This window comes from Mustela putorius, unplaced genomic scaffold (genome assembly GCF_011764305.1).
Source record: "Mustela putorius furo isolate JIRA1106 unplaced genomic scaffold, ASM1176430v1.1 tig00000785_pilon_pilon_pilon, whole genome shotgun sequence".
In the NCBI taxonomy this organism is placed as follows: domain Eukaryota; kingdom Metazoa; phylum Chordata; class Mammalia; order Carnivora; family Mustelidae; genus Mustela; species Mustela putorius.
Window position 1 is genome coordinate 2,508,900 of NW_025421480.1, and position 25,181 is coordinate 2,534,080.

Here is a 25,181-nt window from a genome sequence, read left to right on the forward strand (position 1 = left end):
TAATAGAGAGGGGGAAGTTCTGAAAGACTGCTAGTGATGGGGAGATGATGCATTTAATTCTAGAAACACTGAACTTCAGTATCTACGGAGGTTGACTAGTTTTGGGATGCGTGGAATTAGTTTGGTTTTGAGCATGCTTAGTCGGAGGTCTAGGGGACATTTATGTGGAGGTGTCCAGCTGGCAAGACTGATACACAGGGGAGACATCAGGGTGAAATGTACAGATTTGGATGTTAACTCACGTGTTTAAAGCTCTGAGAGGTGATGAAGAAACACATGAACTGACAAAAGCAAGGGCTGAGGATTGCGCCTCGGGTTGTGCCCAGTTTGACAGATGGAAGGAGGAAGTAAAACCAGTGAAAGAGAAAGATGAGTATGCACCGTAGGGAAATTGTGACAATACAGCCTCTTGCATGCCAAGGCGGATAGATTTCTGAGAAGGTAGGCGTGGTTGCGAGTGTCTATGGCTAACAAGAGACCCGGAGCACGAAGGCTGAGCAAAAGCCATCTGACTTGGTGAGCAGGAGCCACTGGGGACATTTGAGAAGATCGTTTCAGTGTAGTGGTGTGGACTGGAACTGAGTGCCTATGATTAGGGAGTGATTTCGTAGTGAGGGAATGGGGGAGGGGGAGACAGACAACCTTTAAAAAAATGTAGACAGGAAGTGAAGAAGAAAAAGAACTCCACGATTAAAGTCATTGTTACCAAACGCTGGTGAAACAAACTTCAGGGTTCTTCACTGCTCTGGCCCTGAATTGCCTTGGCTTTTGTGATATTTGTGATAGTTATCAGCTTTTTAAAAATGTGCAGTTTGTCATAATTTCTCATTCTAAAGAGCTGTTCACTTTAGTAGCTGATTTCATGTTTGTGAATTTGTATTGTTTGTCCTAAAAGATGCTACTCAAATCCTCTAAGCTTCGGGTTGTCCAAAGGCTTCAGACCCCTCCCACCTTGAGTTCCTCCCCCCAGCAAGGATCTATGTTTGTGGAACAGATTCACCAGTTAGGGGATTTCTTTTCACCTGTCTTCTTGGGTCCAAGAACAGTTTTTGTAGAGATGACTTCTAACTCATGTTAGAACATGTTAGCATGGTGGTCGTGACCAAGCAGATCTAGCAGTAAAGTTGGCCTGAATGTGGAGAGGGTGCTTAATTTTGGCTCCCCTCAGTGTTGGCCTTTCTTCCTTTCCTTTAACCTTCTGGTATCACAGACTGGCTGATCAGGTTAGCTACTAATACTTTGGAAGCTAACTTAATGGGTGGGACTGAATGAGACGTTGGGTTCTTTGTCTTCTTGAAGCTCTATATTTGTTTCAAAGAGCAGGACTTCAAGAACAAGGGAGGCAGGGCTGGAAGGATCAGCCAGTATCTGGGACCAGCAGGATAACGGGAGGCAGGGAGAGAACGGCCGTAGGAATGAGGTGAGGAGCTCTGACGAAGAATAAGGGAGACTATGAGAATAAGGGGTAACTATCTCTCAAAACAGAGAGGTTTTGTCCAGATAAGGGATCTGGGGCTGCAGGTGGCTGGATTTTCTGGATTTGGCCAAGGGCACAAGCCCAGACTCACAGGACAGGGAGAGAGTTGAAGTTGTACCTGAGAGGACATGAGAGAGAGAGAGAGAGAGAGGTGCGAAAGGTGAGGCGCAGTCAGGGGTGAGGCGAGTGTGGCTGCCTCAGAGACACCTACAGAGCTCCCCACTCACAGGAAGAGCCTGTTTGATCACTGACTCATCGTGGGCCTGCTTTTCCTGTGCTTCAGTTTCCCCTTCTCTAAGACGAGAATCACCACAACGGGCTACAGGGAGGAAAAACTAAGAAAAATAGACCCAAAACATGAGTGGTAGGTAACCTTCTTCTGTGGTTTCTATGGTAATAATCTTGGACTGAAGTTAAAAAAAAACAAAACAAACACCTATATAAACTGCATAAAGTACTTGTCTACTTGTTAGTAAAATGCATTTCAAATTGAGGTTTTTCTCTTGCAGGGGGTTGTCACCGAAAGAGATAATCTTCCTTTAGAACCGCGCCCCCCCCCACCCCCCCCAGTCTCTGGGTCTCTAGTTTGTCCTTGGAATACAGAAGCTGACTCTGTCACACATTTTTTGCAGTAATGAATTACGTGGTAAACAAATGTTTAATTAGTTCTTCATGCCAGATAATCTTTATTGGGTGCCTACTGTGTACCAACGTGCCGGCATTATGATTCTGTCTCTAGTGAGAATGCAGAGGTAAAAAGGGTGGGTTTAACCCTGAGTGTAGTGAGGGGTCCCACTCCTTATAGTCCCCGAGATAGAGGCTCTGGATATCCCACAGCCATGCTCGGACAGGCTGGACAAGGAGCCAGGAGGACAGGGGACACATATCAGCCCGCGTTCCACAACGGACCTCATGTGCGAGCTGAGCTGAGGGAGTGTGCAGTGAGGAGGGCCCCAGCAGCCACCCGAAGGGCAGGAGGACACGGGACGAGCATGGTTCCCTTGGGCATTACGTCTCAAGTCAGATTCTTCGAAGGACAGTTTCTCAGAAGCTGACGCCATGTTTGATTGATCTTTGCGTGTCCCAGCAAATTTCTTAGACCTCTACCCCCAGTGGCGCCCCGACAGGCGTTTGTGTTTCGTTCACCGTCTTGTCTAACAGGGATGCAGTAGCTTTCCAGTGATCATGAGTAAGATCCAATGCCTCCTTCTGGACTATGAAGCCCTGCCTGGAACATCCCGATTTTGAACTGCTCTTTCCTTCCCGCCACGTCACTCGAACACTTGTTGGGCGGTTGGCCGTTCGCCTTCTTCAGGTTTCCATGTTTCCTCAGAGAGGTCTTGTTTGACCAGATTATTTAGCTAAGGTTCACACTCTAACCCAATTTTCGCTATTACTGCATCCTATTACTAAAATATTTATTGAATAAATTAATGTGGATTGAAATAATAATAGTGATATTAGTAAAAGTTAACATTTGTTGAATGCTTATTAGATACTGGATATTATGATTTCTTTTTAAATTGTATTTTTTTTTTAACCTTCTTTGTGGTGAGGACACCTTAGATCTCTTAGCAAATTCCAAGTATATAGTTCATTACTAAGTATAGCCATCATGTGGTACATTAGAGCTCTAGAAGTTTCTCATCTTATAACTGAAAGTTTGTATGGGTGTTGTATGCTTATTTCGTTTTAGACATTTTCTCATTTAGTCCCCAGAATAAACTCAGGAGTAGTGTTATTTTTTCTGTTTTATAGAAAAGGAAACTGGAGCTTGAGAAGTCAAGAAGATTTGGCTCAGGAAACACAAACACTGATATAGTGACAGCTCAGAAATCAGGAAGTCTATCCTCAGAACCAATGCTCTTAAACATATTTACTTAATGCTTTTAAATGTTACCTCTTTTTAAAAAATTTATTTATTTATTTATTTAAATGCTACCTCTTGAATGGGTATAACTGCATAAAGCCCTAGTGAATGATTATCATACTTATTTCAGGTCAGTTTTGTGTTTTGTGACTTTTTAAATGATCAGGGAGATCAATCTAGAATCTTCTGCTGCAGTTTCTAATATGATCCATGGCATCAGATAATATTCGTTGTTCACTAGCAAAAGGAAAAATGAACTGGATTCTCTCGTTCCTAATGCTCACATTTCCCTTGTCTGTAATTGATGTGATACTAATAGGCTTGTATTTGGTGAAGAATTCCCAAGCAATACATCCCAGACATTTCTGTGTGTAAGAATTACCTCGGGATCTTATTAAAATGCCATTTCTGATTCAGTAGGCCTGGGGTGGGGTCTGAGAGTCTGCATTTCTAATCATGTCCCTGGTGTGCTGATGCTGCCAGTTGGGGCCCGTACCTGAGCAGCAAGTTTCTAAGGAATGAATGTGACAAGCACTTGGGGTTTTTCTTCTCTCCTCAGCAGGGGAAGTAAGTTCTAATAATTGGGCATGTGGGCACAGACCTTGGTAAGGACTGAGGATCAGGATACATAATTACACTAGAATTTAATCTCCAGGAGATTAAGGTTCTTTTCTGTCTTCTTCACCAACATTTCTGAGTTCCTGGCACAGAGTTAGAGCTCAATCATTATTGAAAGGAGAGAACTCGTCCTTGCTTGGGAGAGTAGGTTAGCATTCATAGCCTCATTCTCCTATTCCTTCCCAGTTCTATGGTTGTGTGGAGTCTATATACCTTTTCATTTTTTAGGAAAGTTGAAAATCTCTTCCTATACAGTTGTTCACAAGAATAGAGGAACAGGAGACCTATGTGAGAGGAGAGGGAAAATGGGTCCTAAGACTTGAACTTCTACTTTAATAGTCAAGTCCCTTTTGGATTTGCCTTTTTTTTTTTTCCATGTAGATCCATGTAGAATAGATGTTTTCCTATTTCTCTGGAACTGGTAAGGTTCCTGAACACATTCATTCATTCATTCATTCATTCACCTATGGGGATGAACCCTTCTAGGGATTGGAGATAATTGGTGAACAAAGAAAACCTCTACCCTTGTGGAGCTTTTATTACAGCTGGTGGAGACAAATTAAATGAGTAAGTGTATGTTATAAGGTCATAAGGGGAGATGTAGATGAAGGTAGACAAAAACGACAAGGGAGGCATAGATTAAGGTAGAAGAATTATGAGAGTATGAGGGGGAAGGAGGTTGTAGTACTAAAAAGGGTGGTCAGAGTGAGTCTTATTGAGAGAATGACCTTTGAGTAGAGACTTGGGGAGAGTGAGGCAATGAACCAGGCAGACTTTCTGGTCTTGCCTGCTGCCAGGTGGAGGTGACAGCTGGTGCAGAGGACCTAAGATAGCAGTGTTACTGGAATGTTCTCAGGATAGCAGGAAGTTCGGTGTCGAGAATGAAGTGAAAGCTGAGGAGTGTGGTCGGGAGTAAGCCCCTCGTGTCATCCCCTTTCTTTGAACTGTCCTTCTTATTCAGGATGGTGGTGCTTTGTTCTTTCCCAGACTTATTTGGAACTGATGGTCAAATAGTTTTCTTTTACAAATATGGGATTCTGACTGAACTGAATCATAGCTTTCTTTGTACCTGCATTCTAGACTGCTTGTTCTTGGGAAGGGAGAGCAAGGATGAGAAGGAGTCCATTCATTCATTACTTTAGAAGACAGACATGGTTTGGTAGGAGGATGAGGCTTAAGATTAAGTTCTGGCTGACCCTGCGACCTTGGCAGAACACCTCACTTTTACATTTTATTTGTAGAATGAGATGCCTGGGTTTGATAATCTCTAAAGGATCTTTGGTGGTGACATTCACTTCTAAATTTTACCAAAGTCTCTTATTAACCCAGTCAGTACTGTGTTAGGTTCTTCGCCCTTCAAGAAGTTTACAGCCAAGTTGGTAAGAAAGATCGGTTGTATGAATGATCAGATGAATAGGCTTACTATTCATCTGATATGTTAGTAAGCTTACTAAGCTTAGTCAGTCATAGGCTTACTAAGTGTCAAGTGAAAGTTCCAGATAAACCCTGCTCCGAATTAAAGGAGGGGAAAATCATTATGGGATGAGGTCATAAAAATCATTTCTGGAGAAGATATGGGTCAAGAGCTAGATTCACATCCCTTTATTTATTTGTTTATTATTTTTTTTTTAGAGAAAGAGAGAGCATGAGTGAGTGGGGTGCAGGAGGGGCAGAGAGGGAGTCTGCAGCAGGCTCCATGCCCGGGGCAGAGCCCGATGTGGGGCTCCACCTTGTGACCCTGAGCTGAAGTCAAGAGTCTGACGTTCAACCCACTGGGTCCCACAGGTGTCCTGGATTCACTTCCCCTCAGAGATGGACAGGTGGACCAGGGGGAGAGACACAGACAAAGGCAAGGAACAGAAATGTCCTTGGTGTGCTCAGTTTGGCTGAGCAGATGTTCCATAGAGGAAGGTTAGGAACATGTTAACAGACGGGGCCTACGCATTCTTTTAGGATCACCTTTCAGTCTATAGCTGTGACCACACCCCCGGCACACTCCCCTGCCCACCCCCCTGCCAACAAACCTTTAATTTTGAGTCACTGAGAAGAAACAAAACTGAAAAATTATTTGTCCTTTTATGGCTCGCCACATGTACCTCTTTCCCGCTGCGCTGGTACTTACAGAGGAGCACAGCCAGAGACGGGCAGATAGAAGAGAGTCTGAAATACTATTTACGTAGACAGGGTCAGACTCTGGAGTCCTGCTCTGTCTCACCGGCTTCCTTCCCTGTGCAGAGGGAAGAAGATTTTACAGGTCACTGAAGCAGATAAATCCCCTTACTAATTAAGATATCCACGGCATATGCAATAGGTAGAGCTTCTCTTCACTTCCATAATTTTGTACCTTGCATACAGAGAAGGGATACAGAGGGCCTTGCTGCCTGACCCAGCCGGAGCCACTCAGACCATTCACAGGCAACATGCTTGGTCGCTGGGTGAGGCTGTAGGAGCGAGTACGCGTGTGCATGGGGGGTGCTGGAGTAAAGGAACATGGAAAGAAAAATGCTGAGAGGAGCTCGGCTCTGTGCTCTCCCACAGCCACTCCCCTGGCCTCTGGGGCATTCTCTTAGTGATCGCTGCATACCCTTCACCCTGACCCCTCCCAAGTGCACTTCCGTTCCTTTTTTTTTTTTTTTAAGTATTTTACTTAATTTACTTATTTATTTGACATACACAGAGAGAGAGAGCACAAGCCAGGAGAGGAGCAAAGGGAGAGGGAGAAGCAGGCTTCTAGCTGAGCAGAAAGCCCGACATGGGGCTCGATCCCAGGACTCCGGGATCATGACCTGAGCCGAAGGCAGAGGCTTAACCCACTGAGCCATCCAGGTGACCCTCAAAGCGCATTTCCTGTTACCTTCCAGAACTTCACGTGAGGACATTAGCCTCTGCTTATCTAATGCTAGGATGAGCCAGTTGTCAGAGTTGTTCCTCCAATTCCTGACCATTCATGTCCTAGCTTTACCTGTCTGAGCTCTCATTCTGAGTTGCCCAAAGCCCCTTTCCGCCCGAGGTAAAGAAAATTGTTTTTGTGTGAGCCCCTCCCGTGAAAATGCATTTCCGGCAGAGTGTTGTGGTCTGATCTGAAGATAGGCTTTGGTTGAGGTTTCAAGACTTTTCATAACGAACAAGGGCTATAAGTAGATGAGTTTTAGGCCAGAGTTGCTTTTGGTAATTTCTGTTAGCTCCTAAACAGACAGCTGGGGGATGGATGATTCATCTCAACATGGCCTGGTGTCATTTTCCCATAATTGTGAGAGCTTATATGAAAGAGGAAAGTGGTAAGGATTATTGGTGAAATCGATCAGATAGACCACCTTCCCTGTCTTATATGCTGTGGTTATAGCTGCTGGAGAGAAACAGGTTTTTGTATTTGTTCTCTGTTTGATGGATTTCCCCTCCCACAAAGCCGGCTCCTCATTGTTTGCCCCAGATCCAGAGGGGGCGAAGGGCGGGGAAGGAAGAAAGAAAAACACAAACTCAGAACCTCCCTTTCCCCTCACCGTAACCACGACATTAACAATCCAATTACCTTCTAAATAATCGTGGCCATATGTAAAGGACACTCCCTTTAAATGTCTTGACCGGAGGAATTTGTAGTGCTGTAACATGGTCGATGGTTGGATTCAATCTTTTCCTTCCCAAGGAAAACAGAACTCAGGTAATTTGCTTGTACATGTACCTTGTATACACTGATCGATAGCTATTTATTTATTTATTTATTTATTTTTTAAAGATTTATTTATTTATTTATTTGACAGACAGAGATCACAAGTAGGCAGAGAGGCAGGCAGAGAGAGAGAGAGAGAGGAGGAAGCAGGCTCCCTGCTGAGCAGAGAGCCCGATGCGGGACTCGATCCCGGGACCCGAGCCGAAGGCAGTGGCTTAACCCACTGAGCCACCCAGGCGCCCCTGATTGATAGTTATTAAATATAGAAATAGAAGCAAATATAAATGAAGTAGGTTCTTCCTAGCTGAGAGTATAGACATGTTATTTAATTACGCCAGGAAGCAGAGTCCTATGTGTGGACCCGAATATTAGAGCCAGTGAGACTCCTGTTCTGAAATGGCCTGTGATGCCCTTGGGAGGAGAGTGACCAAGGATCGCCAAGATGGCGTGACTCTCACGGAGGGAGATAACCTGTGTTGAACGCAAAAAGCTCAGGGATGGAAGCCTTTCTTTAGGTTCGGTTTTATTTTCTTGGCCTTACTGAAGATCATTTGCGGTCATCTCAGCAGCACAGAGGCCTGTATTGTGGACGTTATGACGGTCTTCAGGAAAGAGGAGAAAAGCACCTCATGCTAGGGGTTCCCATACCCGAGTGGGAGTTTAGAGTCGCTAAGCCAGCTGGAAAACCACGGCGGGTGGGTGCATGTGTCGGTCGTACGAGCTCAGTTGTGGGTATAACTATCTAACGTACTCAAACTCAGTGTTGTAAATTAGGTCCAAAGATTTCTGAGACAACTTCAATTTGATTGACCTGTTTTTTTGTACAGAAGGAGGCAACTTTGCTGCCTTCCATGCACCTCAAAGTGAACATTCCTCAAGGTAAACTCATGACCCCTGTTCCCCTCCCTACCAGCCATTCTACTTTCTTTGACCTGCATTTCGGTAAATGACGTTGCCCTCCAGCACTTTGCGTAGGTCAGAGATCATGGTATCCTTGCTGGTCTCAGCTCTTGCTCCCCTACATCCCGCGCATCCTCAGGCCCACCCCGAAGCGCTCTCCAGCCCCTCCAGTATCTTCCCATCCTCGTTCTTTTCCACCCGGTCTTCCGGCTCCACTCTTGAATTCCAGTAGCCCACTTGTCACCCAGCTGTTGGAATATTCTTTTAAAATCACGTATGATTGTGCCACTTTCTCCTTTGCTATGGCCTTTTATTGATCTAGCTTAGCCGCACATTCCTAACCCAGCTTGCCTCTGGGTCTGCCCTCTGCCTTGGTGGCCGCACAAACTCTGTCACCGCTCCGGCCCCAGCTGAACCTGCTGCTTGTTCTTCTCCTTCTTCTTATTTTTAGAGATTTTATTTATTTACTTAAGAGAGAGAGCATGAGAGGGGAGAGGGTCAGAGCGAGAAGCAGACTCCCAGCTGAGGTGGGAGCCTGATGCGGGACTCGATCCCCAGACTCCAGGATCGTGACCTGAGCTGAAGGCAGTCGCTTAACCAAGTGAGCCACCCGGGCGCCCTGCTCTTTGCTCTTCTCCAGCCGGTACCTGATGGTTTTTAGTTCCTCCACGTACAAGGGATGACAGAGAGTCTCCTGCTACCCGCAGACTGTCCCTTCACCTGGAAACTACCATTACTCCATCCCCTTTCCCTCCCCCTCAGCCACACACACACACACACATTCTTGGCTTAAATAACCTTCATTCACTACTCAGCTTGAATATCACTCTCTTCATGAAGGTCTTCCCTGATGTCCCGAACTCTACTAGACCTCCTAGTTGTGAGCTCCCATTATCTCCGGTATTTCCACACTAGAAATTTCTTAATTATTTGTGTTCTTTTATTTTGTGTGTGTCTTCCCCACTGGGCTGTACATTCCATAAGGGACAGTTCTTTTTCTTTTCACCACTGTGGACCCAGTGCCTGGTGGTGTGCCCAGCACACAGGAGACGCCCTAAAAGACAGTTTCTTCTTCATGTTGACTTCCTGTATCAGGATGGTTTTGCCAGCAAGTAGCAGAATTCTCAGATTCAAATATGCCTTGAAAATACAGTTTGGACTTCTTTCACTTCTCTGAAAGTTCAGAGACAGGGTAGACTTCTTGGTTAGTATTGATTTAACAACTCAGCCAGGTCCTGTAGGAACTCGACAAGAGTGTCTTTTCTACTGTGCTGGCTTCTTCTTGGCTCACTTTCCCTATGTGGTCATCAGTTGCTAGAGTCTGCTTCACGTCCAGCCAGGCGGAGAAGGAAGTGCCACAGACGTGTTACAGGGAATCAACGCTTAGGGCCTTCAGAACTGAGATGGCCCCACATTTGGGCTGTGGCACTCCCTTCCTCCTGGCACCACCAATTCGGCAATAATTTCAAAGACCCACAAGAACCCATGGAAACTAGCACTTAGATGGTATGCTTTACAGAAGATTTTTCAAATAAGATGTTGGCTGTTAATTCCTTAACTGGCTTCTGTACCCAGAGAGCTAGGAGAGACCAAAGAGACAGGCAGGCCACTCTGGATTGGTAGGTGGCAGGTTTCACAAGTACAGGAACTTACATAGAAGGCTGGTGTTGGGCAGTGGCAAGATGAATACATCTCTGAACCCCCACCCCCCAACAAATCTTAAGAGTTTATAGAGAGGCCTGAACTGGGCTCAGTCCCATAGACCGTCTAGATGGTCTCAACAACACCTTACTCCTCAAGGTGGTGTCCTTGAAAATGGGGCCCATGTAGGAACAGTGGGAAGAATGAACATTCCAAGGACTAGGGGTGGTGAGGACCCTCCAAGGACCTGGGTCCCATCAGAGGGTCAGCCAGGGGTCATGTCCTCTTGATGACCTCCTTCAGCATTGGCTACTTCACCTTTTCTGAAGTAGGTATGAGGACTTCTTGAGTGTTTGGCTGTTCTAGTAACTTCTGAAATACCACCTTACTGGAATAACATGGAGGCGCTTAGGCTCTGAAACAGTCCCTCACATGTATTTTGTCCTTTAGGTAACAGGCTTGAATTTGAGTATACCAAGTTTTCACTTCATGTTTTAGCTAAGAAGAGCCTTAATACTCTTCCCAGAGTCTGCTGGAACCAATTGTTAACCTTCAGACTCTACTTTAACAAAACACTTAAATTCAGAAAAATTAGATATAAGGAAAGAAAGAGAGGGAGAGGGAGGGGGAGACTATAGATCTTGAGAGTAAATCAGGAGTTGATGTTGGGGATAAAAGAATTGCAGGTACTGTGACTAGGGCTTAATTCATGTTGAAGAAAGAACCTTGGAAAATTGAAGTAAATTAGGATCCTTGTTTGGTGGCTTTTGGGAAAAAAGAATTCCTGGCCAGATGCATGGGAATCAGGTTCTGATGTGTTTATAATTAGAGCTCATTCTCTCTGATATATCTATTTTTTATTTTCCTGCTTATAACTCGATTAGACCACATTGCTGTTCTTTTTTTACCTATATTCCTTTTGTTGTTCTTAAAGCAACTTAGCGCGTTAAAGATACTGGGAAAATTTGTTTCTTTTCAAGCAAAAGTTTTCTCTCCGAGGGGGAGGCGGAGGTGGGGGTCACTGGGGTATCCCCTCCTCTGCCGATTTCTGAGCGAGAAGACACCTACCTTAGCTGACAGGCCGAAAACAGACTGAACAGCTGGAGCTTGGGCTTTGATCTCCGCTGCCAAGTCGTGTTTCCCCATCGCACGTTTGCTGAGTGCTGATTTCCACTGCAGATAGAAGGTGTCTAAGCATGTCACTCTTTCCCTTTGTTTGTCAACTTTTACTTTTTGTTCAGTCAGGCAACCCCATGGGGGTGGAATCGCATTCATTGTTCCAAGTAATGCATGATCAGACAACTTGAGGAGGGTTGCAGAGTTCTCGGGGCAGAAAGTAATCGTGTCTCTGGGGGTTCCTCAGCTGCACACCTGATGGGTATTTTCCACGTTAGTTTTGGAGGCTGAGCTCTCTCTTTCATGGGGTTGGGGGGCAAGGTGTGGGGGAGAAGACGTGAAGAAACTGCTTCTTTCTGTTCTGCTGGTCTAAGCGTTTGTCTGTAAGGTCAGCTGCAGAAAGCTCCAGAGAGTCACGGCTTGGAGGTCTGCACCCAGCCCTCTCCCGACACTCCTACACAGGAATTGAGTTGACACAGCAGACTGGCTGATTTGGGTAACTTCTTCCTTTATCTTTGCTCTGTGTATGTCCCTTCTGAAGCTTCAATCTCAACAGGAGAGGCTGCATTTCTTTTTTTCTTCTTTTTTTTTTTTTTAAAGATTTTATTTATTTATTTGACAGACAGAGATCACAAGTAGGCAGAGAGAGAGGAGGAAGCAGGCTCCCTGCCAGGCTGAGAGCCCGATGTAGGGCTTGATCCCAGGACCCTGGGATCATGACCTGAGCCGAAGGCAGAGGCTTTAACCCACTGTGTCACCCAGGCGCCCCAAGAGAGGCTGCATTTCTTAAGTGAGCTCTTTTCTGTAGTCAAATAGTTGGGCACTTTGGGGTTGAAGAAAGAAATGATCAGAAAATGCAAACCTGTCTCATTGCGTAGAAATGATTCTTCTTTTATATTTGCTACTTATGCCCCAAGATTGATAAGATAGAGTAAAATTTCTTTATACAGTTGAAAAATTAAATTCAATCTGAAAAGGGTTAATCATAGCTTTTTTTTTTTTTTTTTTTGAAGTAGGTTTCATGCCCATCCTGGGTCTCAAACTCATAACTCCAAGATCAAGAGTTGCATTTTCCACCAACTGAGGCAGCCAAGTGCCCCTGACAATAGCTTTCAAGAGACATGCTGGTTCACGTAATTCATATGGCCCTTCATTTTCATCCAGCAGCCAAACTGATCTTTAAAAAACAAAATAGATTACACCATTTCCTTGTATTAAACCCTTTAATTTTTTTCTCTTGCTCTAAAGATAAAATCCAAACTCTTGACCATGGCCTTTCTGAGCTCTACTGTCTGACCACTGCCTGCCCCGACCAGCTTCACGTTGCAGCCACACTGGACCCTTCAGTTCCTGAACCACCACACTCTCGTAATTCAGGGCCTTTGCACACACCATTTCTTCTTGAAAAGCTTCTCTTTACTTGAATTCTCTACATGGTTGTTTCTTTGCACCCTTTGGGTCTTGGGCCGTCTTCTCAGGCCTTCCACAACCACACTAATAAGATCCCACTAGGAACATCAGAGTGGCTCAGTCAGTTAAGCGTCTGCCTTCAGCCCAGGTCATAATCTCAGAGTCCTGGGATGAAGCCCCATGTGAGTCTCTCTGCTCAGCAGGCAGCCTGCTTTTCCCTCTGCCCCTGCCTCTGCCACTCCCCCTGCTTGGGCTCACTTTCTGTCTCTGTCAAATAAATAAAATAATAATAAAAAAAGATCCCTCTATTATTTTCTATTTCTCTATTACTATCTTACAAGGACTATGAGCCATAAGGACTATGCTTGTTCTTTTTTTCTCCCTCTCTCTTTTGAGATACACAAGTTGACCTAGCAGAAATAATTATTTATAGGTAATTTTTTATATTATGGTACAGTTTACATAAAATGAGGAACTATTTTAAATGTTCAGTTTGATGAGTTTTGACAATATATACACTCGTGTCAGCACCACTCATAGTGAGAGATGGAATGTTTTTAATCATTCGTGAAATTTCCCTCATGTCCCGTTCTGATCAGAGGTAACCACTTTCTTAAAAAAAAAAAAAAAATTTCTTTATTTGAGAGACAGAGAGAGTGAGCAAGCGAGTGAGCAGGGGGCAGGGCAGAGAGGGAGGGAGACAAGCAGACTCCCTGCTGAGTGGGGAGCCTGACATGCTCTATCTCAGGCCTTTGAGATCAAGACCTGAGCCGTGATGAATTGTCAGAAGCTCAACAGACTGAGCCACCCAGTGCCCCGAGAAGTCACCACTATCCGACTTATGTTGTCATCCATTAGTTTTGCCTATTCTCGGCCTCTTTCTTTCAACATAATGCCTGTGAGAGTCATTCATGTTGTTGTAGCTACATGATAGATACATGTAGTTAACACGTAGATAAGTCAGAAATTTATTCCTTCTGTGGCTGAGTAGCATTCCATTGCATGAATACACTAAACATTCTTTCTTCCTTTTCTTGTTGCTGGCATTTGGGTTGTTTCCTGTTTTTGGCTATTATGCATAAGGCCGTCAGGAACATTCTTTTCTCAAAAGCCTTTTTATTATTGAACTATAGTTGACACGCATGTAATGAACATTCTTGTATGAGTATTTTTATGCACACATGTATTCATTTCTCATGGGTAGATGCCTAGAAAGGGAACTGCTAATCCAAGGGCGGGTGTGTATCTAACCTGAAAATGACCGGAAAGTTGTCCTTGTTTGTCTCATTCATAAGATACAGCCGGTTTCCGGTTCCGTTTCAGGGCCAGACACATAGTAGTTACTTGCTTCCTATGTCTTTACTGAATGACTGAATGCTCTTTTTAGTGTTCTGACTTCCTGAGAAGCATCTGTCCCTTACTCAAGGGTGGCATTTTTATTATGAAGTTATGATCTTAAGGAAAAACTCAAACCATCATCCTGATCAACAGTCTTTGGCACAGGACAGTGTGCACAGGACAGTTTTGAAATTAAGCCACAGCCTCAGCATTTTGGTTTGTTCTTTTGCCTCCTCCTCCTTGTCCTCCTGCTCCTCCTTTTTGGTTGCCCACTGCTCCCTAAGCAGAGACCATTCTTATCCTTCTTGTCCTGTGCTAGCAGAAGTCAAACCCTTGTGTAGGCTGTGGTTACAGTTTCTCCTCCCAAGAGATCAGGGTACTTTCTAAGGAGTAACTCAGTCATTTAGCACCTGCTGAGAAACCAATGGGTGGAATATGCCCAGGGTCTTCAGAAGGTCAAAGGCAGGACTGAACTTAGACCACTCAGCTCTCCTTATGCTTTATTAGGAACTCACTGAGAAAACTCATTACTTCCTCTCAATAGCAGTGAGTCAGACAACGGATATTTCATGCAGAGTAAAGTCTCAAGGAGTCTCATTCCTGCTTTAAAGTAACCCACATGAGGTCACACTTTTCACTCAGAACCTCAATTCCTTTGATTTTCCTGGAAGCCTTTGGGAAGCCTTGGGAAGCTTCTGGGAGATTCCATGAGGTGAGTGAACCTGGATGTGGGGGGATGGGAATGAGGCTGGGAGAGGGAGGAATAGCGTGGTGGATAGGTGGCAGTTACATTGATGAAAAAAAAAATCAGATGCTGGTTTGGTGAGTAACTCCTCAAAAGGCAAAGTCCTTCTGCAGTTCATGAATATTTGCATAACTGCTCATTAAGGTTTGGGAGAACTGAATCACCGGGATGTCATGGGGCAGCTTATTTCTATTAAGACTGGTGGAATCTTTCTGTGGTGGGCATGGCTTGCCTGGGCCCCCATAACAGCTTATAACATCCGGTAAGAAGCTCCTTCATTTCCAGAGTTTGATTAGGGTTGCAGGGCTCATGAAGACCAATGACTCAGAAAGCTTCTACAAGTTGATGGAGGAAATAGAGATACTATTAAAGATCTTCCTTTCCCCAGGATAGGAGAGACCTCTTCAGGGCTTCAGTATTCTTCAAAGCCATTAAGAACAATTTGTTCATAATTCTCACTCTTCCTACTTAAGAAAAGGTCATATCAACTTGTAATTAAAAAAAAAAAACCAACCTATAGCACAGGATAGCTAAAGCAGTATAGCAGAAACTATTTTAAGGGAAAAGAGATAGTTATACACCAAAACTGGGATGATATTTTCAGTTATATCAGATACTGCTTTTAGCTCTGCTCTTCATGGCAGCCTTAGCAAACAACAAAAACTAAGAAAACACACAGAGAGACACAGTTCTTGTTATTTGATAAAGAGAATCATAAAAATCTATTTGGAGTGTATTTTTGTAACATTGAATTCCAGAGAGAAATCAGTGGGTTTCATTATAAAGAATGATGTGTAAAAAAATGGGCATGTCACCAGAGACATTTTTTGCATAAGTGTCTTTTACTTTCATGATTGTTCAAAATCTGAGGGCATAATATTAAGTTGTGGCCACTGAACGTATTCCTATGGAGACCTAAGCTAGTATGTTGTATTTAAAGACTATTTAATTTGACAAGAATTAGAATATTGAGTTGTTGGAGTTCTTAACTTTCTTATGCTATGTGCCTCTTATTTTTTTAGGATATTTTATTCATTCATTCATTCATTCATTCATTCAGAGAGAGCAGGAGGAGGGGCAGATGGGAGGGGCGGAGGGAGAAGGAGAGAGAATCTTGAGCCGACTCCAAGTGAGCTGAGTGCAGAGCCCAACATGGGGCTTGATTTAAACTCTAAGGTCATGACCTGAGAAACAGTAAATAACAAGATATATTAACTGGTCTACAAACTACCATAGTTGAATAAAGCAATGAATGTAAATGGTTTTTTAACATATTTTAAAAACTGTAATGCCCTTCAGTGGACGAATGGATAAAGAGGATATGGTCCAGGTCCATATACACTATGGAGTATGATGCCTCCATCAGAAAGGATGAATACCCAACTTTTGTATCAACATGGACGGGACTGGAGGAGATTATGCTGAGTGAAATAAGCCAAGCAGAGAGAGTCAATTATCATATGGTTTCGCTTATTTGTGGAGCATAAGGAGTAATACAGAGGACATTGGGAGATGGAGAGGAGAAGAGAATTTGGGTAAATTGGAGGGGGAGATGACCCATCAGAAACTGTGGACTCTGAGTGACAATCTGAGGGTTTTGGAGGGAAGGGGAGTGGGAGGTTGGGTGAGCCTGGTGGTGGGTATTAAGGAGGGCACAAATTGCATGGAGCACTGGGTGTGGTGCATAAACAATGAATTCTGGAACACTGAAAAGAAATAAAAAAAAAACTAATGTGATAAGAAAAATATCTGTGATTTCTATTAGCAGTCACATTTTGAGTACATTGGAACAAGTACACTGAGTACTTGGAAAGTGGTTCCAACGTCCCATTAAAGTTGGAGAGCCATTTATTTATTTATTTATTTATTTAAAGATTTTATTTATTTATTTGACAGAGATCACAAGTAGGCAGAGAGGCAGGCAGAGAGTGAGAGAGAGGAGGAAGCAGACTCCCTGTGGAGCAGAGAGCCCGAGGTGGGGCTCGATCCCAGGACCCTGGGATCATGACCCGAGCCGAAGGCAGAGGCTTCAACCCAGGCGCCCCAAGAGAGCCATTTATTTTGATGAGAGGAAAAACTTGGTTGACTCTTGCTAATCAAATTAAATCTAATTCCATTCCCCCCATCTTCCCTCTCAGGCAGACAAGATAATCTCTCCTTTCACCTACTAATATCCACACTGCCCTGGCATTTGGGGCTTTTATTGGGCTAAGTGGAAGGTTAGTGTTTCTTCATCTTATTATTATTAGGCAGTTATTAGCAAGGAAACATGGTAGACAACAGACTGGAGTTAATTTGCAGAAGCCTCATGCCATCCTCTTTAGTTTGTAAGAAAGAGAAGTAACAGAAGCAAGTTCTCCTGAGTATGATCCTGAGTATGTGAGTGTGCTGGCGGGATTTCTACCCCTGGGTGTCTACGGGTCAAACTTTTTATATTTATATAGCTTATATTTTAAAGTACATTTATATTATCTGAGAGAAAGAGTTGTAAAGCCAACTTCCAAATAATTTATATTGGTTTTCAAAAGCATGGCCTCTAGTGTATTGCTTTTTTCTTCCCTCAGCAAGTTTTTCACCAATATAAAAGTTCCTTTTTTCCATTTCATGAAGACATTCTGTGAGGCATGAATTAAGCAGTATGAAACAACCTCGTTCACCACAAAAGTTTTCTAGAGCACTTTTCCATGCTATTTTTAGTCCGTGCTATTTCTGTTCATTCCCAGGTCATCCCAAACTACACTAAAAAGATCTCTCCCTACCCAGCCATCTCTCCGGTCATATTCCACACACCATGATCAGAAATAAAGCATCCTTAAATGTAAATCATTTCGATAGATATGACACTGTTTGAACACACAATGAAATCCACAAGATGGGAGTGAATTATAGGAACCCCCTGGAGGAGCAAATATAATAAATAAAAGTTAAAAACACAACACCAGACCTTGAAAATTGTTTTTTTTTTTCCCCTTCTTGAAGCCAAAATAATTGATGGTTTCAGGATTTCTCTTTGATCTCTTTCACCTACAAAGAGAACATTTACAATCACACCGAGATGGGCGCCTGGGTGGCTCAGTTGGTTGAGCGACTGCCTTCGGCTCAGATCATGATCCTGGACTTCTGGGATCGAGTCCCGCATCAGGCTCCCAGCTCCTTGGGGGGTCTACTTCTCCCTCTGATATTCTCCTCTCTCATGCTCGCTCTCACTCATTCTCTCTCAAATAAATAAATAAATAAAATCTTAAAAAAAAAAAAATCACACCGAGCTGGGCTCTTCTACCACCATTCAGGTCCACTTACTATCAGACACATTGCTATGGACTTGTCATGTGAGGAACATTTTCACTGACATTTCAGTAATTTAAAAACTGGCTATAGAGCGTTTAAGTCAGACAGTGGCCATTTTTGGGGGGCCATTGTGATTTAAAGGAAGGAGGCCTACATCCTGGAGAAACCGTCTTTTTCAGACTGACGACAGTTCCTTTCTATTTGTCTTCTGACTGGTCTCCTTTCCTATTTTTCCAGTGTAGACTCTTGATCTTAAGATTTAGTTGATCCACATTACCCTGTAAACCTTTGTGATTTTGTTGGACTAAGTTACAGCATCACTTCAAAGTATAGTGTCTTAAACTGTGACCTACAAATTTAGTATCTGTAAACCAGCTGCAAGGCCAGTGAGAAGTCTGCCAACTTCCATGCTCTTAGGCACACTGCCTGAGTCAGGCTGGGAGATGAATCTCTGCTCAGATTTTAATGAAACCCAGAAGCTGATAGTATCACTCTTAGTTACTTCTTGTACTTCATGATGTTCACAGTTTCTTTGAGAAATTCACTTATCAACTGCCGAATTAGAGCAATTTTGAACCACGCAAAACTAATGAGAATCTACCTTCACTGGCAATTGACTGGTTTCTACTATTTTCTATGATCTCCATAGATTGCCAGTTCTTTCTGCTTATCTGGATTTAGTGAGTCTAGAATTGGAATATTGCCTAGGACAACTCAATATTAGTCAAGGAGATTATAAATTTAAATCTTTTTACACTTTTTGGGGGTAAAGGCTGTGGAGGGAAAGTGGAAAGAGCAGTGGTATATTGCTGAGCTAAATGTGGTTCAAGGGGCTACTCTGTTGTCCAGAGTAAGGGAGGTGATCTTCTTTCATAGTAGTTAGACTGCACTTGGAGCTCAGTGTGTAGTTCAGTAAGTCTCATATGGGAGTGTCCTGGACAAACTGGCATGACCAGCAGAGGATGAGCAGCATGCCTAATGAGATTTTGGAATGCTTAGTCAGGTAGAGTGAAAGAATTAGAGTGTACATGCGACCTGAAGAAGAGCAGAGTAACAGGAGACATTACAGACATCTTCAAGTCATTAAAGGACTGTGACCTAAGAAGGTTTAGTTTTGCCCCATGTGACCTCAGTGGCAAACCGAGGGCCCATGGGTGGAAGTTCTCTAAGGAGACAGAGTTTTTTTTTTTTTTTTTTTTTAAGATTTATTTATTTATTTGACAGAGAGAGATTACAAGTAGGCAGAGAGGCAGGCAGAGAGAGAGAGAGGAGGAAGCAGGCTCCCTGCTGAGCAGAGAGCCGGATGCGGGACTCGATCCCAGGACCCTGAGATCATGACCTGAGCCGAAGGCAGTGGCTTAACCCACTGAGCCACCCAGGCGCCCCAGGAGACAGAGTTTTCTTCAGTAAAAAGAAGAGTATTTTTTTAACCACTTCAAATTTTCTGTATACAAAGTATTTTGCTTTGGAGCATAATAAGTTCACCATCACTGAGGTTATTCAAGCATAAATAGGACAGCAATTGAGTTCTGTCGTAGGAGAGATTCCAGCAAGGAAGGCTTGATCAATTGACCTCAAGTTCTTTTACAAACCTTGAGGTTATGTTTTAGGAAATTCAGTCTTGTAATCCGATTTATAGAAATTTGCGAAACTGATGAAAAGAAATAATGCATGGTGGGAAAAAGGTGGGTTTGGGCGCTGTTACTTGGTCTCTAATATACCAGGGTTGTGACTTTATATTTTGGGTCAGCTAGAAAATAAAGGTTTTGAACAAACTGACTTTCAGGCCTGCTCAGCATTAACACTGTGATTCCGAGAAGATGTCCACCCCTGTCTTGTTCTTCTACTTAAAGTCTGTCTCCATAGGACCATCTCTTCATTGACCATCTAGGGATTTAGAAACTCAGCAGCAGTGACCTCTTCTGATGGATTCCCCTGTGTACCTCTAGGGAGCACACCAGCTGCAGGCTTAAAACATCAGTTGGTTGTTACTTCAGCAGAGTAGGTCTCTACAGAGAGGTAGGTCAGAAGAGTCCCAAAGGTTGCCCAGCAGACACAAACCTACTTCCAGTGTTTGTTACAAGAGATTCTTCAAGTCAACTGATTTCCATAACTCAACAGTTGTACTTAATATACTATGATAACTATTCACAGAGTCTAAGTCTATGTTAGGATTAAGTTACTGATTTGTAGACTTTTTTACTTATCCCCTAGAGCCATGTCTAACACCACTGCCCCCACCCAAGGCACTATTTCCTTCCCTCTTGGCATAAGCTGTGTTGGTTCCACTTAAAGGTTCATTTTTCAGTCTTCCTCTACTCATGCCTCTACAGGGTTTTCTACCCTCACTCCTCCTCTCCCTCTTTCTTCACTGTAATGTGTGACTTTCTTTACTGTAATGTGGTGGAAAAATGCAGAGAGACTCCTCTTGTGCTATGGTCTGAGGAGACCTATTCTAACGTACAAACAGAAAACCAAATATAATGATTGAAAAAGATAGTTGAAATTATTTTGAATAGTCAGTGAAACATGTAATAAAACCCACATCAAAAGCCCAGCTGTTGGGGTATACCTTTCAAATTCCATTAACTGCAGAGGCCATGTGCAGCAAGGGAGGTCATGAGGTGGAGATGTGTTTAAAGAAAGATAGAAAAGGTCAGAGTGATAGTGGGGAAAAAATAAAATAGTAAAGTAAATAACAAGTTTGAGAGAGTGAGAATCTTTCCATTGCAGAGACGAAAAAGTTTAGCTCCCAAGAGACATTCATGACTTCTTATTGTCCTCTTACTTTGTGAGAAGATTTTTTTTTTTTTAAGATTGTATTTGTTTATTTGACAGAGAGACACAGTGGGAGAGAGAACACAGGTAGGGGGAGTGGGAGAGGGACAAGCGGACTCCCCGCTGAGCAGGGAGCCCAATGGGGGGCTCAGTCCCAGGACCCTGGGATCATGACCCGAGCCAAAGGCAGATGCTTAATGACTGAGCCACCCAGGCGCCCCTGTGGGATGATAATTTTGGAAAATCTTTCTGGGGGATCACCCTGGAAGGTCACTGGGAAGTATTGCTTGATTTTCCTTTCCCTTCCTCCAGCACTTCCTCCAAAGTGTTTTGTTCTCATGATTGTTTGTGTGTTTGTTTTTGGATCATTAATTCCTGCAGTTGGCCCTTGGGTGATTTTATAAGTTTGGTTAAGTGAGCAGAGAGCAGTCTGAGCATTTTGGGGACTGGGGACATTTGGGAATCTTTTCCAGGTAGCATCCGAGGGGAGACTGAGAAGTTCCAAAATGGCATCACACAGGTGGCTCGGCGCTGCTGTGGGTGTGTTGTGATCAGCCTCCAACCCTCTTGGCACATGTACTATCAGCATAAGTTTACAAGGCCACATTGTCACATTTTTTGCTTGGACTCTGCTTTTCCAGGCAATGTCAATGACTAGACAAATATTTCTGTGATATCATCGGAGATCCAGAAGAGACTGCATCTAGGTAAAGGGAACGATTGAAAATCCTCCGTGAAGATGTGTGATCAGTTCCTGGGCTGGGAGTCATTCCGGATGTCACCTCTGAAATCAGATGGAACCATTTTATTTGCTCATGTGAGCTCAGATTGTCAGTCTAGTCACATCTGAGCCCTGAGAGTATGCATTTAGATGAGGAGTTACGGAAAGCGCGATGATTAAGGGAAAGAATGTAGCAGCAGCTCCTCACTAAGGCCAGTGGGGAAAAAGGTGTTTCCCGCCCTGTGGAATGTTGGTGCACGAAGGCTGTGATTTGTGATTAATAGCTAAGGTTTTGTAGCTGGAGAGTTCTGGGTCAAATTTTCTTACAAAGGGTATGGCACTGGATAATTTTCAGTCTCCCCTTTTATTAGTCCCCGTCTTCTTACGTCTAAAACAGAGATAATACTAGTACTTCTGTGTAATGGTGTAGATGACTTTGGTTGTGAAAAACAGAAAACTCAAGCTAGATTAAGGGGAATGAATTGGCTTGTGTATCTGTGGGCTTGAAGTAGGTCTCCCTTCGCTTGTTTGATGCAGACACTCACAGTGTCATCAGACCTCTGGTTTCATTTCTTTACAGGTCTCTTGGTGTGTCTTCCCTCTTTTATCAGCTATGCCCTCCGGCCGTCTTGCCTTGGGGAAGGAACAATCGTTGTGGCAGTTCTAGATCTTACAACCCACTATCTAAAAGTTGGGGGTTTCTCTTCTGGTAGTTCCCATGGAAGAAAGAAGAACCTTCTTTCCAAAAAGTACAGGCAAATGTCATGTTATGCCTCAAATGCTTGAATTAGCTTGTGTAGACACACAGAGCAATCACTGGGCCAGAGGGGTGGGATGACAGACCCAAGTGTCACTTCCAAGAGGTAAGGCTAAAGTCAAACCGCTTTCAACCACCACACGAAAGGTATAGGAGAGGCCGTTTCCTCCAAGGAAAATATGCACGTTGTTGCAGAAAGAAGGGAGAAAATGATGCTTCGTGACCAGTGGGGTGGTTCTAAATGTCTTAGCAGAGTGACAACCCTAGGAAGGACTAGATAAAGAGAAGTGATGATGATTATGTTGGTGTGTCATCTGGACTCACTGTCTGCCTCGAAGGGCCACCTCATCCTTCATTCTTTCATCTGAAATGCCAGCGTCTCTTATGTAGCAAGTCTGGAGAACGGGATTTTCGCCTTAGCTCTGTGTCTGACTTGCTGCGTGGACTCTGCCAGACTTTCTGTCAGGCAGACATGAAGTTCAGATGAAAGGTATGCCTAGGCAACTTTGCAGAGATAAAGTGGACTTCTTCCTTCGGTCCCTCTCAGGCACACTTACGTAAAGTTCTGGCCAGGATTCGGGGACCCTGTCTGCCAGGTTCCTGTTTTAATTTAAAGACCAAAGCCTTCGACATCAGGCAGATCTGGATATGAACCTTAGCTCGGGTAGTGCTGTGATTGTGGGCGACTTCATTCTTTGAGCTCCAAGCTTCTTTACTATACAAGGGATGAGGCACTAAATAATATCTGATTTTCAAACTTGACTTCCATGAATGTGGTGGAGTTGGAATGAAGTATAAGTTCCAAGTTATACAGCGGTCGAATGACAGTGCGGTGACTTGTATTTAGAAATAGATGTTGATAGTGTCTTAATCACTTGTCTGATAACTACATATACTTCCGCCTCAGGAGTACTCATCAGACACTAACTTGAGAGCTTGGAAAATTACTTTATGCGGACGTGTGCGATTATATCATGATGGGAAACAAGAGGGCACATTTCTCTCTCCCGTATCAGGCTGATACTCATAGAGAGTTGCTATGAAGAACAAGTAAATAGGGGTGCCCGGGTGGCTCAGCTGGTTAAGTATCTGACTCTTGATAATGGCTCTAGTCACGATTTCAGGGTCATGGGATTGAGCCTTGTGTTGGGGGCTCTGAGCTGAGCGTAGAGCCAGCTTGGGATTGTCTCTCTCCTTCTCCCTCTGCCTTCCCTCATGTGCTATCTCTTTGTCCTTCTCTTAAAAAAAACTCAACTAATGTTGGTTATAGCCATTCCTCCTTTTCTATTTCTTTCCTTTTTCATCCCGGGCCCTGCCTATGCTCTTGGCTCGCTGCTGCTACCTAGTGGCAGTTGAAGGTAGAGGAATTTCCCCCTTCTCCATGGTTTTGCTTCTGTGGTTTCAGTCACTGGGTCACCCACAGTCCAAAAGCAGATGATCCTCCTTCTGGCATCATGAGAAGGTCAACAGTAGCCTATTGCTACGTCAGAATGCCTGTGTCATTCACCTGACTTCATCTCCTCTTGTACGCGTTTGAACATCTCACATCATCATCACGAGAAGGGTGCGTAACAGTATGGGATATTTCAGGAGACCACATTCAAATAAGTTTTATTATAGTTTATTGTAACGATTTTTCTATTTTATTTCATGAATTTGCTATTATTTATTTATGCATTTATTTATTTTAAAGGTTTTATTTATTTATTTGAGAGAAAGTGAGAGCCCACGCTGGGGGATGGGAGTGGTGAGGAGAAGAAGAGGGAGAAGCAGACTCCCCACCCAGCAGGGAGCCCAGCTCATAGCTCAATGCCAGGACCTAGGACACTCAATTGACTGAGCCCCTCAGACACCCCGATTATTATTATTATTATTAGTAGTAGTAGTAGTAGTAGTATTTTAGAGAGAGAGCGTGTGCAAGTGTGAGCTGGTGGGGGTTGGAGGAGAAGAGGGAGGGAGGGAGGGAGAAAATCCTTAAGCAGCGGCTCAGTCTCACAACCCTGGGACCGTGACTTGAGCTGAAACAAGGGTCAGTCGTTGAACCGACTGAGCCACTTGAGCACCCTGTGTTTTTTCTATTTTATTATTAGTTATTGTTAATCTCATAGTGCGTGCCTAGTTTATAAGTTAAACTTTATCATAGATATGTATGTATAAGAAAAAAAAACACCATATATATAGTGTTTGGTACCATTTTTGGTTTCAGGCATCCACTGGGGGTTTTGAAATATATCCCTGCAGAAAAGGAGGGATTACTGTATTCTTTAAGCTTGATAGCAGCATTAATTAAATAAAACAAAACAAAACACTTTGTTGAGGGGCCCCTGGGTGCCTTAGTTGGTTAAGTGTCTGCCTTTGGCTCAGGTCAAGATGTCAGGGTCCTGGGATCGAACTCCACATTGGGCTCTCTGCTCAGTGGGAAGTCGACTTTCCCCTCTCTCTCTGCTTCTCTCCTTGCTCGTGCTCGCTCTCTCTATCAAATAAATAAATGCAACCGTTTAAAAAAATTTAATTTTTTCAAAAAGAATCTTAAAAAAACACTTTGTTGAGGTACAATTGACATATAAAATGCTGTACTTTTTAAATATATGTAGTCTGAGGAGTTTGAAAATAAGTATATACCCAAGAGATCCTCACCAATATCAATGCCATAAACATATCCATCACTTCTAACTTCCTTATTTATTTTTTATTTTATTTTTTTGTGATAACAATATTTCACATAAAAGCTGCTCTCTTAGCAAACTGTCAAGTATTTCATGCAGGATTGTTAGCCATAGGCACATGCTATTCCGTAGATCTCTAGGACTTAGTCACCTTGTATAGCTGACACTTTATACTTGAATACTTCCCGA

At 43.5% G+C, this 25,181-nt stretch overlaps 1 long non-coding RNA gene across 2 annotated transcripts in view; it reads left to right on the top strand.

The window, feature by feature from the left end:
* Positions 1 to 222: 222 nt before the first annotated feature.
* The window catches only part of LOC123393241, a 236,831-nt gene continuing 211,872 nt past the window's right edge, over positions 223 to 25,181 (top strand). Inside the window, exon 1 of one of the 2 annotated variants that reach the window (XR_006607978.1) lies at positions 223 to 516. This is a non-coding gene — a long non-coding RNA (uncharacterized LOC123393241). The remainder of the gene's footprint in view (positions 517 to 25,181) is intronic. The other variant, XR_006607979.1, reaches the window with a different exon arrangement.